At 41.9% G+C, this 13728-nt stretch overlaps 1 long non-coding RNA gene across 1 annotated transcript; it reads left to right on the forward strand.

The window, feature by feature from the left end:
• Window positions 1-8: 8 nt before the first annotated feature.
• Window positions 9-8764, forward strand: LOC140188334 (uncharacterized). The gene is made up of 3 exons (XR_011883275.1): window positions 9-717; window positions 1619-5627; window positions 6526-8764. It is a non-coding gene; the product is annotated as an uncharacterized lncRNA (long non-coding RNA).
• Window positions 8765-13728: the final 4964 nt, after the last annotated feature.

Below are 13728 nucleotides of genomic sequence, written 5' to 3' on the forward strand. Positions count from 1 at the left end.
ACTGCCCAGTTCTGTTAGCAGGGGCCACAAATGATCGCGTCGAACCGGTACGCAGAGAAGTTTCTTTCACGCGGGATAATATTCAGCATGCCTCCAAATGTTTCCTCGCTGAGGAAATAAAAGCTCACGTGTAATTTCTGGGGACGGAAAAGCTTCGCGCACTTTAAATCTTCTACCCCTAGACTCCAGAACATCTGTTGTCAGTGCCTGGCGTTTTATCCTTTGTTATTTATCTATCTTCCCGCTTCGTTTTCATCAAGTGATCCCACCGGCCAATTAGCTTGGCTCAGTTAGCGGGGAGCAGGTCTCAAATTAAGAAAGTGGCTGGAATGGACTCCCTTCTAGGAATCAAAGTCTAGTTTATTGCCATATGCATAGGTACATTCCTCAATATAATCTAGACCGACTACCCACTCCAGTGCTAATGGACTACCCAGTATAAGGGTTCCCACACTTTTTTTTAAATGCCATGGACCTAACCATTAACTAAGGGGTCTGTGTGCCTCTAGATTCTAGAGCATCGGTCCCTAAAGTGAAACTTGGCAGTGCAAGGGACGACAGATACAGATACCGGAATCTGGAGCAACGAACAATATGCTGGAGGAACTCAGTGACCAATCAACCAGCATCTGTTGGTGGAGAAGAACTCTTAGCACTCTGGGTCGAAACCCACAACAGGCCCCGAAGATTAGCCCTCACTGGTGCACCTGAACGTCGGTAGGTCTTGTTCTGGCTGTCCACAAAATATGACATTCAAGGCAAAATTTATTTAAGTCTAAGGTGGCTGACAAGATTTACTGTTAATGAATGACCACCACATGTATCCCTGTAGATGCATTCCAAAACAACTCAATTTACAAGAGCATCTAATATATCTAATATTCAGTGACTATAAATTTATTTGGTATCTTTAATGCAGTTAAGTATTCCAAACTGCTTCAAAGAAACATTATCAATCAACATTTGACACTATTTATAGCGGCACTTGGAAATGCTTGTTCAAAGAAGGAAGGTTTTAAGGGCATATTAAAGGAGGGAAGTCAGGGAGAGAGATTCTTTTATATGCACTAGTGCATTCATTCATTTGTTTGTTATGTACCATGTCACATAGTGTAGGCAATCATGGTCTTTCCATGACCATGATTGTTACTGGAATTTTTTTTCTGCAGAAGTGGTTTGCCATTGCCTTCTTCTGGTCAGTGTCTTTACAAGACAAGTGACCTCAGCCATTATCAATACTCTTCAGGGTTTGTCTGCCTGGGGTCAGTGGTCATATAACCAAGACTTGTGATAAGCACCAGCTGCTCATATGACCATCCATCACCTGCTCCCATGGCTTCATGTGACCCTGAGCAGGGGGGGGGGTTGCGGGGGCTAAGAAAGTGTTAAACCTTGTCCAAGGGTGACCTGCCGGCTCATGGAGGAAAGGAGCACCTTACACCTCCTTTGGTAGAGATGTATCTTCACCCTGCTACCCGAAATGCCTTTTGGCTTATTGAAACTTGAAGATCTCAGATTTTACATTAACAACTGATCCACCATAGATGAGTATTTGTGGAAGAGAATCCTCTGTTAACTAACTGTCTCTCTGTTGCAATTTCATTAAATGATTCCACAGGCCAATTATCGGATACCATATGGCAAGACATCAAGCATGAAGCTGGCCGAAGACGATGACATATAAGATAAGATAAGATAAAACTTTATTTATCCCAAAGGAAACTATTGTTGCAAGGTTGTTCAGTCAGATTATATACTTTAAAATACAAAATGTAAGCATTGAGGTCCAAAAAATACGAAATGTCCATTAAAAAGTAAGAGTGCAAAATAGAGATGTGCAATGAAACCATATACGTATATACTTAAAGAGGAGTAGTTGTAGAGTCTTATTGCCACAGGGAGACAGGATCGCCTGTGGCGTTCAGTAGTGGAATTGGTCTGTTACTAAAGGTGCTCCTCTGTTTGTCCAGTATGTCATAGAGGGTCTGAGAGGGATTGTCCATAATGCTTTGAATATTCTGCAGCATTCTCATCTCAGACACAACCACCAGAGAATCCAGTTCCACCCCCAGAACAGAATCAGCCTTCCTGACAAGTTTATTGATTTTCTTGACATCAGCTGTCCTCACCTTGCTGTCCCAGCAGACTACAGCGTAGAATAGAATGCTGACCACCACTGACTCGTAGAACACCTGCAGACATTGAATGACTGGAGCCTCCACAGGAAGTACAATCAGCTCTGTCCCTTCTTGTACAGAGCCCCTGTATTTTTAGTACAGTTCAGTTTATTGTTCAGGTGAATTCCCAGGTATCTGTAGTCCCAGACAACTTACACATCTGTACCCTTGATGGAGATGGGAATGCAGGGTGTTTTCACCTTCCTGAAGTCCAGCACCAACTCCTTTGTCTTAGTGATGTAGAGCTGCAGGTGATTCAACCCTATGCGTCAGCCTCCCCGCATTAAACAAGGTCACGCTCAGGCATTCTCCATGTATGTGGATCCCTACAATCATCTGAAGGCCCACCAGTAGACAATTCCTTTGGAGAACGTCATGCTCACCTCACCTGATTGTGCCCCTTTGGGACATAAACCTGTAACTTCTCACATCAGGAAAAAACATAGAGCAAGGCTGACTTCATACAGAAGTCCATGAATGTGAAGGAACCCTCATAGTCTATCCAGTGCGCCCATCCACAACCACGATACTTATGGACCACAGTTTAATGACTTCCAACATCATCTGAATATCACAATTTCCTGAGAGAGAAAATAAATGGGAAGTAAAGAGAAGCTGGAAAACTTTTCTCCTTTTCTTTTAGCTAAGGTCAACATTTAATGACCAACTCCAAAATACCCTTGAGAAGGTTGAGCTGGGTCAGTTTCTTGAATCTCTTCAGTCAGTGGTGATGGTGCTCAGATTGTACTATTTATTCATTCATTAATAACAATAGATCCAACAGCGTAACACAAAAACTTTTCAAAAGATAATGATTCTTGATGAAAGTTTTTAAAGAGCTGGTACAACTGATCTCACAGTGGGATTACAGATTGTGTCTACCCAATGTAGATACAGCTTTTAGTTCCTTTCCCCAGGATAGAAATGGCTAATAAAATAGCTAATATTTTAAGGTGATTGGAGGAAAATATAGTGGGGGGACAGGACTGTGCAAAAGTTTTAAGCACATATATATAGCGAGGGGTGTCTAAGACTTTTGCACGATACTGTTATTTGTCAATGTGGAGCAGGCAGCAACTTTGTAAATGCGGTGGAAGCGAAAGATGTTAAGAATGGTGAGGGTGGAGCACCGCGGTGGGGTGTGGGACAAATGTCAAAGAAGGAATTCCAGGGCAGAGGGTGTCACGACACACACACACTCAACCCTGAGACACCAGGCAAGGTCATTTGATTCCAAACAATTGGTTTATTGATCATTACAGAATGTTTCATTTGGCCATATTAGGCAAGTGATCACAGGGTAAAAGCTGGAGGGGTGTACTATTGAACAAAAAAATCCTACCTGGTATCTTATTTGTGAACAGATATTTCACTGAGTTACATATATTGAAATTGTACAGCTAACATCTGACTATTTATATATATACTGGTGTTTCTGCAAATGTGATAAGATTTTCACTTTGTAATTATCTGAGCAGATGCAGCCTGCCAGGCACAATTTGTAAATCAGTTTGTTAAATTAGCTTTTCTCTGAAGTAACTGCTAACGCAGTCAGCTGTCTAATCATACTCATAAGCTTTCTGAAGACCAAAGATAAGACAGAGCAAAATAAAGTGATAATGAGTTTGCCAGCGAGGAAGGAATTGGGGAAGGAGTGGTTAGGGATGAGTGAGGCCAATAAATATTTCCCAGGGTTCCCATTACTGACCACCTAAGTATCCCTGCTGCCTTTGCCCCAGCACTGACCTCAAAAAATAACCTACGTATAGGCAACACATTTAACATTGAGGAACATTACTAGCCATATTAAAATAGTACTATAAGGCACAGTTTCCCATGAACCATGAAGTGGATGATGGGAGAAACAATTACAGAGCTTCGAAGCTGTGCCATTGATGAAACAATTAATATGGGAAAGGACGGAAGTGCAGGTGGGCTGCAACCCTGAGGAGTTCCTACAACCTATTTTGCCCTATTTTGCCATTTGATCAAATCAGAAATGCCTCCTTACCTGAGTTCTGCATTCCCTTGATTCCAAAGATTCAAAGTACATTTATTATGGAAGTCTTCTCCATGGATTGTCACCTTGCTGTGGTGGAGAAGCTTGTGTGGTCCTGTGATCCCGAGAGCAATGCCATCTGGAGCTATGCTCCTGGTAGGGTCACCCATGGCAGTAAGGTCGAGGGTGAGGTCCCTGACAAAGAACAATCCAACCAAGACCTCAACGGTGGAACAGGCGGACGAAGTTACTTTGAACTCAATGGCTGTGAAGGCGGATGAAGGCTGCAACAAATCCATCACCTCCAATCGTCGTGGTTTCCATGCCATTGGAATCAGTTGGTTGATTTGTGAAGTATTACGTGCTTCTTGGAGTGCAATATCAAGTACACATTAAACAAATACACACACAGGCGTCTTCACTCTGTGGGCCACTTCTTCAGAACGAAGACCATCATCCTCGACCTCGAGGGATAGCCACGACGACGACAACAATTATGGAAGTATGTATGCAGTATACAACCCTGAGATTTGTCTTCCCACAGACAGTCATGAAACAAAGAAAACCCTGGAACCCGTTCATAGGAAAGTATCGAAAACAGTCCCCCACATACAAAACAAAACAAGTGCAAAACACAGAATACAAAAAACGAAAGAGGTGAGGCATATTCAGTTCCGTTAAGTTCAGTTCAATGCAGCATTACATCACTCATTCTCCATCTAACTAAAAAGCTATGAATCATATTCAGTGAATCAGCATCTACACCACTTTTGCTGGGACATTCTGTAATTTCTCCACAGTTTGAATAAAGACTTTTCTTTTCATGGTTGCCCTAGTCTCTTATTGTGAGAATTTGGGGCACTGTTACCGTACTCCAAGCCAAAAGAAACATTTTCCCACCATAATCCTGTTAAATCCCCATGAAAACGCCTCATGTTTCTATGAGAAATTAGTTTTGATACATCCCACATTTAAATTACCCAAGGGACCCCCAACAGGTACAAGAGCAAGTGCCAGAGGGCTAGGCTGAAGAGGCAAGGAAAATATGAGATTAATAAAGAGCTTTCAAAAAGTGTACAGCAATCTGTAAACTATAATTTAGCTAAGCTCAAAAGAAAGGGAACATTAAGAAACTGGCATTGAATTTAGAATCAGAATCAGGTTTATTTTCTCTATTTTATACGATGTGCAATTTATTGTTTTGAGCAGTAGTACAATGCAAAGACATAAAATTACGATAGATATAATTACAGGATGAATATAATGCAAAGAAAGGAATAATGAGGTCATGTTCATGTGTTCATGGAACATTCAGATATCTGATCATGGAAGGGAATGGGCTGTTTCTGTATCGTGGAGTACGAGTCTTCAGGCTGTCACTGATGGCCATAACACAAAGATGGCATGTCCTGGATGGTGAGGATCTTTCATGATGGATTCACCTTTATGAGGTATTTCGTCTTTAAGCTGTTCTTGACACTCAGCAGTATTGCGCCCGCATAGAAGCTAACCAAGTCTACAACCCTCTGCAAACTCCTGTGATCCTGTGCATTGGAGTCTCCACATCAGGTTGCGATACAACCAGTCAATATGCTCTCCTCCAAACTTCTATAGAAATTAGCACGATTCTTTGGTGACATAGCAAATCTCCTTAAATTCCTAATGGTGCTGGCGTGCTTTCTTCATGACTGCATCAACATGTTAGGTGAGACCTGACCAGCTCCTCAGAGGTGTTGACACCCAGGAACCGAAAGCTGCTCACCCTTTCCACCACTGACCCCTCAATGAGGACTGGTGTGTCTTCTCCCACCTTCCCCTTCCTGAAGTTCAGAATTAAATCCTTAGCTTTCTGATTTACAGTGCGAGGTTGCTGTTTCGATGCCACTCAACCAGCTGATCGAGATCACTCCTGCATGTCTCCTTGTTGCCACCTGAGATTTTACATCCCTGGTGGCATCTGTGAATTTAGAAATGGCGTTTGAGCTGTGCTTAGCTACACAGTCATGGGTGTAGAGAGAATGGAGCCATGGGCTTAGAATGAAAGAATGTTCCCATTAGATGTTCATCAAAAGTATAAAATTAACTGAAAAGGAACCAAAAAAAAAAGGAAGGAAGTAATACATTAAACAGACATGTTTAGGGAATTTGTGGTCAGTGTTTCCACTCTGTGATCCGTGGTGTCTGGGAACTGAGGCACAAGAGGTGGATAATGATGAAATTGTTTGAATACTCAGCATTGCATTTAACCCTCACTGCTACAGTCATTCTCAAAGCATTGGCCTATCTGAGACTCTGCTGTTGTCCAGTTTCAGTACTTTGCTGGATTTGTTAAACATTTTGTTTCAGCAGTATTCAAAGTTCAAAGTTATCGAAGTATGTATCCATCTCCACAAAACAGAGGAATGCAAAAGAACCCATAAAAGGAAGAAGACTGTCAAACACCCAATGTGCAGAGAGAAAAAAAATCAAATCGTGCTAAAAATAGAAGTAAGCAAATAGCATTCAGAATGAACATGAGTCCACGGAGGTGAAGCCTGGAGCAGCCGCAGAAGGCCCAGACTCAGTTCAGCACAGAGCTGAATACATCCCGCGGAGGAGTGAGCAGAACCGGCCTCTGGTCCCAACACTCTACCTTTTCAATCTGGCCCGTTGCTTAAATGTGCACCAGAGTAAAATCATATCACCAGGCCTTTTGTCAGGTAAGCACAGGAGGCAAACTATCACAATGGCAGTGGACAAATGTACAGAACCACAATGTCTTCACCAGTGATTGAACAACGCATCCATCTGCCACGGTCTCCTCATTGACCCCTCGTTTCAGTTAATTTCCTTTTCCCTGTGTTCCATTGGGCTCCTTGATTAGGGCACCTGATCCTCATTCGAACCGGCAGCATAAAAACTCCAGCTTACATCTACTCGCCGCAGGTTCGTCACCTCAGCACTGCAGCTATGCTCGTTCCAGGTCGCCGAGAATGAGTCGAGTTGAGAGCCTGCCATCCGCAGCTGCTGGGTTGAGTCGAGAGCCTGCCGTCCAGCTGAGATTTGCCGGCTGTTTGTTGCTTCTTGTGCTACCCGGAGTTGAGACACGAATGGACTGTCATTGTTGGTTTTTATCATCTCGTGTCCGGCTGAGCATTGCAGGCAGTTTGTCGCTACTCCGAGCCGCGATAGGAATTGTCTGTCATTGTTCGTTTTTGTTGTCTTGTGTCTGGCTGAGTATTGCAGGCCGTTTGCTGCTGCTCCGAGCCACGATACAAATTCTCTGTAGTTCTTTGGGCTTGTCGCTCGGTGTCTAAGTCAAGTCCAAGTCCAGGCTCCGAGTCCAAGTCAACGTTCAAGTCCGCGTAAGAGTCCTAACCCGCTCTCTGTGCCTGTGTCCTGCACTTGGGTCCGCTTCAGTCGCTGATTGCAACACCATCACAATTTGATAGTGAAGAGATTGTAAAATATCTGATTGGCTAGATAATGGACATGGCCCAGTCCATCACAGGTAAAGCCCTCCTCACCACTGAGCAATCCTACATAAAGCACAATCACAGGAAAGCAACATCCATCATCCATCAGAAAGAAGGTACAGAAGCCTCCAGAACCTCCCCACCAGGCTCAGGAGCAGCTACTACCTCTCAGAACCAGAGGGGCTAACTTCACCCAACTCCACTTGCCACGTTACTGAACTGTTCCTACAACCTATGGATTCACTCTCAAGGATGTTACATCTCATGTTCTCAATATTTATTACTACTGTTACTTACATTTTTCTTTTGTATTTGCATAGTATGTTGTCTTTTGCACATTGGTTATTTATCCATTTTGTTGTGCAGTTTCTCATTGATTCCATTATGTTTCTTGGATTTACTGAGTATGACCACAAGACAATAAATTTCGGGGTTGTATATGGCGACGCATATGTACTTTGATAATAAATTGACTCTGAACTTTAAATTTTTGAAGAGACTGGTCCAGTCTAAATGTTTGGGTGTTATTAACTTGAATGTCTTGATAATATCAAGATCCAAAATACTCATTTCAACTGGCAGTATCTGTAAAGGGAATGAAGAACCATACTTTGTGATGATCTTTCATCAGAAGCTTTCATCTATTTTTGTTTCAGGTCTCAAGCATCAGCAGTTCTTTGCTTGTCTTCTATAATTTACAATTCCTTATAACTCTCTTAATCTTCTCCTACAATTGACCTTATGGATTTCCTCCTACATTCCAAAGGTATACTCTTTAGTAGGTCAATAGGTCATTGGTTGCCACAAGTTTGATGGGCTGAAATGGCCCATTACTGCTCGATATCCCTAAGTAAATAGAACAAACTACAGATCTGAGGCCAACATGGCTAGAGACAGGCATGCTATGCATTTTTTTCAAAGCTGGTGTGCTGATAATGGGTTTGGAGGTAATGGTATGTTCTTTGTGTGAGATCTGCGAACTATGAGAGACCTCAGTCTCCCTGATAACTACATCTGCAAGAAGTGCATCGAACTGCAGCTCCTTAAAGACCGTGTTAAGGAAACGGAGCAGCACCTCAATGACCTTTGGCTCACATGGGAAAACAAGGAAGTGATAGATAGGAGCTACAGGGAGGTGGTCACCCCTAAGTTGCAGGGGGCGGGTACCTGGGTGTCCGTCAGGAGAGGGAAAGGAAATAGGCAGCCAGTACGGAGTACACCTGTGGCTGTTAATAGTAAGCATACCACTATGGATACTGTTTGGGTGGGCAACCAACCGGGGGAAACTGCGGTAACCAGATCTCTGGCATTGAGTCTGGCTCTGTGCCTCAGAAGGGAGGGGGGGAGAAGAGGAGCTCAGTAGTGATAATGGATTCGATAATTAGAGAAGCAGAAAACAGATTCAGTGGATGTGAAAGAGACATCCAGATGGTATGTTGCCTCCCAGGTGCCAGGGTCCGTGGAGTTCTAAAGGGGGAGGGTGAACAGCTAATGTCATGGTACATATTGGTACTAATAACATAGTAGGTAGGAAGAGAGGGGAGGTCCTGAAGAGAGAATATAAGGAGTTAGGCAGAAAGCTGAAAAACAGCACCTCCAGGGGAATCCTGACGAAGAGTCTTGGCCCGAAACATCGACTGTACCTCTTCCTAGAGATGCAGCCGGGCCTGCTGCGTTCACCAGCAACTTTTATGTGTGTTGCTTGAAATTCCAGCATCTGCAGATTTCCTCGTGTTTGCCTCCAGGGGAATAATCTCCGGATTGCTGCCTGTGCCACAAGCCAGTGAGGTTAAGAATAGGATGATTTGGCAGGTGAATGCACGGCTGAAGAATTGGTGCAGGGGGCAGGATTTCAGATTTATTGATCATTGGGATCTCTTCTGGGGAAGGTATGACCTGTACAAAACGGACAAGTTACAGCTAAACCCAAAGGCGTTCATATCCAGCTGTTGAGAAGGGTTTAAATGAATTTGGTGGGGGGGAGGGAGGGGAACCAGGGTGATAGGGCTGATGATGGGGCAGCTGGTATACAACTAGATGCAATGTGTAGTGAGACTGTGAGGAAGGACAGGCTGATAATGGAGCAAAACTGTAGTCAGTTCGATGAGAAAAGTAACAAGACCTCAATCAAAAAGGGTGATGAATACAGGACTGAAAGCGTTATATTTGAATGCAGCTCATAGACAGAATAAGGTAGATGATCTTGCAACAGAGTTAGAGATTGGCAAGTATGATGTTATGAACATCTCTGTGGTGTGGTTGAAGGAAGATCATAGTTGGGAGCTTAACATCCAAGGATACACATTACATTGAAAGGACGGGCAAGTAGGCAGAGGGGGGTGGGTGGCTCTGTTGGTAAAAGATGAAATAAGATCTTTAGAAAGAGGTGAGATAGAATCCGAAGGTGTAGAATCCTTGTGGGTAGAGTTGCATGTGTAGAAAAACTCTGATGGGAGATTTATACAGACCTCTAAACAGTAGAAGGATGTGAGCTAGGGAGGGGCAATGTTGTGATAATCATGGGGGATTTCAATATGAAGGTAGATTTGGAAAATCCAGTTGGTGCTGGACCCTAAGAGAAGGAATTTGTAGAATCCCTTGACTTGGGTTTTTAGAATAGTTTGTTGTTCAGCCCATGAAGGGAATGGCAATTCTGGATCATATGTTATTTAATGACACAGATTTGATTAGGGAGCTTAAGGTAAAGGAGCCCTTAGGAGGCAGTTATCATAATATGATAGAATTCACCCCACGAATTGAGAAGGTGAAGCTAAAACTGGATGTATCAATATTATAGTGCAATAAAGGGAATTACAGAGACATGAGAGAGGAACTAGCCAAAGTTGATTGGAAGAGGACATGAGCAGGGATGATGGCAGAACAGCAATGGCTGGTGTTTCTGAGAAAACATTCAGAAGGGACAGCAAAGATACATCCCAAGGATGAACAAATATCTTAAAGGAAAAGTGAAGCAACCAAGGTTGACAAGGGAAGTCAAAGACAGCGTAAAATCTTAAAAAGAGGACATATAATATAACAAAAATTAGTGATAAGGTAGAGGATTTTAATAACCAACAGAAGGCAACTAAAAAGCTATCAGGAAATTAAAAATGAAATATGATGGTAAGTTGGCGAACAATATAAAATAGGATACCAGAAGTTTTTATTCAGATATATAAAGAGCAAATGAGAGACAAGAGTGGATATTAGACTGCTGGAAAATTATGCTGGAGGGGTAGTAATAGGGTTAAAGAAATGTCAGATGAACTGAATAACTATTTTGCATCAGTCTTCTCTGTGGAAGACACTAGCAGAATGCCAAAAGTGCAAGCGTGTCAGCAGGTAGAAATGAGTGTCTTTCCTGTTGCTAAGGAAAAGGTGTTTGGGAATCTGAGAAGTCTGAAGGGAGGTAAGTGACGTAAACCAGATGGACTACACCACAGAGTTCTGAAAGAGGTAGCTGAAGAGACTGTGGAGGCATTAGTAATGCTCTTTCAAGAATCACTAGATTCTGGAATGGTTCCAGGGGACGGGAAGGTCGCAGATGTCACTCCACTCTTTAAAAAAGGAAACAGGAAGAAGAAATGAAATTGCAGACCATTTAGCCTGACATCAATGGTTGGAAGGACGTTGGAGTCAATTATTAAGGATGAGGTTTAAGGTAACTTGGAGACACAGGATAAAATGGGCGAAAGTCAGCATGGGTTCCTTAAGGGGAAATATTGTCTGACAAATCTGTTGGAATTCTTTGAGGATATAACAGACAGGATAGACAAAGGAGAGCCAGTGGATGTTGTTTATTTAGATTTTCAGAAGGCCTTTGACAAGGGGCTGCACGTGAGCCTGTGGTATTACAGGAAAGATACTAACATGGATAGAAGGTTGGCTGATTGGCAGGAGACAAAGAGTAGGAAACCTAACCTGGTTGGCTGCAAGTGACAAGTAATGTTCCACAGGGGTTGGTATTGGGACCACTTCCTTTCATCTTATATGTCAATGATTTGGATGATGGAATTGATGGCTTTGTGGCCAAATTTGCAGATGATACAGAAGTAGCTGGGGGATCAGGTAGCACTGCGGAAGCAGTGAGTGAGCAGAAAGACTTGAACAGATTGGAAGGATGAACAAAGAATTGGCAGATGGAATATATTTCAGAGAAATATATGGTCATGCACTTTGGTAGAAGGAATAAAGGCAAAGATTATTTTCTAAATGGCAAGAAAATTCAAAAATAAGAGCTGCAAAGGACTTGGGAGTCTTTGTATGCAGATTTTGGCCCCTTATCTAGAAAAGATGTGCTGGCATTGGAGAAGATCGAAAGGAGGTTCATGACAATGATTGCAGGAATGAAAAGATTAACATATGAGGAGTATGTGATAGCTCTGGGTCTGTACTTGCAGTAGTTTAGAAGAAAGGTGGGTGGGTGGGGTATCTCATTGAAGCTGATCGAATATTGAAAGGCCTAGAGAGAGCGGATGTGGAGAAGACGCTTTCTATAATGGGGGAGTTTGGGACCAGAGGGCACAGCAGAATTGAGGGATGTCCATTTAGAACAGAGATGAGGAAAAGTTTCTTTAGCCAAAGGGTGGTGAATCTATGGAATTCATAGCCACATACGGCTGTGCCAGCCAAGTTATTGGGTATATTTAAGGAGGATGTTGATAGGTTCTTGATTAATCAGGGCATCAGGGAGAAGACAGGAGAATGGGGTTAACAGCGATAAAAACTCAGCCATGATGGATTGGTGGAGAAGACTCACTGGGCCAAATGTTCTAATTCTGTTCCTATGTCTTATGGTCCTATGGTGTTATGGTCATGCCAATCTACTGAGAAATGACGTCTCATTCAGTATGCCACTGTTAGGCTTTCAACTAAAACTAGGATAAGAGAACATAGCACTGGCTTCCAGGATCTTTTAGAAATGATCTTAAATTTCTCTAACTTGTCTTTGATCATCTAGGATCAGAGTACATCACAGAATTGTTTTCCTTTTATTATCCTGCTTGAGTTCTCTGGTCTTCTTCCACCGGTCTCTTAAATTGAAACAATCTTCCTCAAAAGATAATTGGCAGGTCAGCTTTTTTGATGTATGCTGTTAAACTGTGGGCGTCAGTACCTGAAACTAAAAGGGATGCAAACTCAGTTGACACTTAAATGTCAGCTCAAAACCTATTTCCTTAACATTGCTTTTAACTAGCAACTAGTCTTAACTAGTCTTTTATTTTCAAGTTGATTTTTATTTTAAATTTTATTTCATTTTTGCACTTAATCCCATTGTAAAACATGTTGAACTATATCGTCTGTATGAAAAGTATTTGATGAACTAAGTTATTTATTATTATTGTTATTATTATTACTTATTTTTTTCTCACCTCTGGTAAAACCTGAGGTATGGGCATAGCCAAGCACACTCATTTGTCAATTGCTAGGAACTCTCAGACTATTGTAGTGGCATTTAGTATTATGGTTTTCTGAAGATTTACATAAATATTGCTGTGTAACCCTAATTGTCTACTGTAACACTTTTGTGTAGTGCCTTTGGGATGGCACCAATTGTAGATATTACTATGGGACAATGTATGCCCTGTTCATGTTCCATTGTCTTTCAATTTCCTCTTTTAATTCAGCATGTTTCTGTTTTTTTCTCACTTATTGATTTCTATACGTTATATATGTTTGTAGTAGCTATATCTATTAAGTAAGTTGTTTTTACTTGTTTATCCTGTCATATTATATCTGGACGATTATTATGGACTATCCTACCTGTAATAATGGATGAGTCATAATATAATTTGTAGGACCCTGACTCTAAAACTGAACCAGGCTTATATTTGTAGTAAGATATGATGTCTTTTATGAGTTTGTATTTTAAAGCAAGGTTTTGAATAATGATGTTTGGCACTTGATTTTGCCTGTGTAAGTTATCAGATTGAGTTAAACTGCTGCAGGATCTTGTAATATATTTGATTTTTTTTTCTGGTTTCGCTTGGCATTTTCTGCATTTATCATCCTGAATTTTTTGGTGTATTTTGTATTTTTGATAAATTTTTGTGTTAACCACCTGGTCCTGTCTTGCCATAAGGAACCCCTGTGATTC

This window comes from Mobula birostris, chromosome 26 (assembly GCF_030028105.1).
Source record: "Mobula birostris isolate sMobBir1 chromosome 26, sMobBir1.hap1, whole genome shotgun sequence".
Classification (NCBI taxonomy): domain Eukaryota; kingdom Metazoa; phylum Chordata; class Chondrichthyes; order Myliobatiformes; family Myliobatidae; genus Mobula; species Mobula birostris.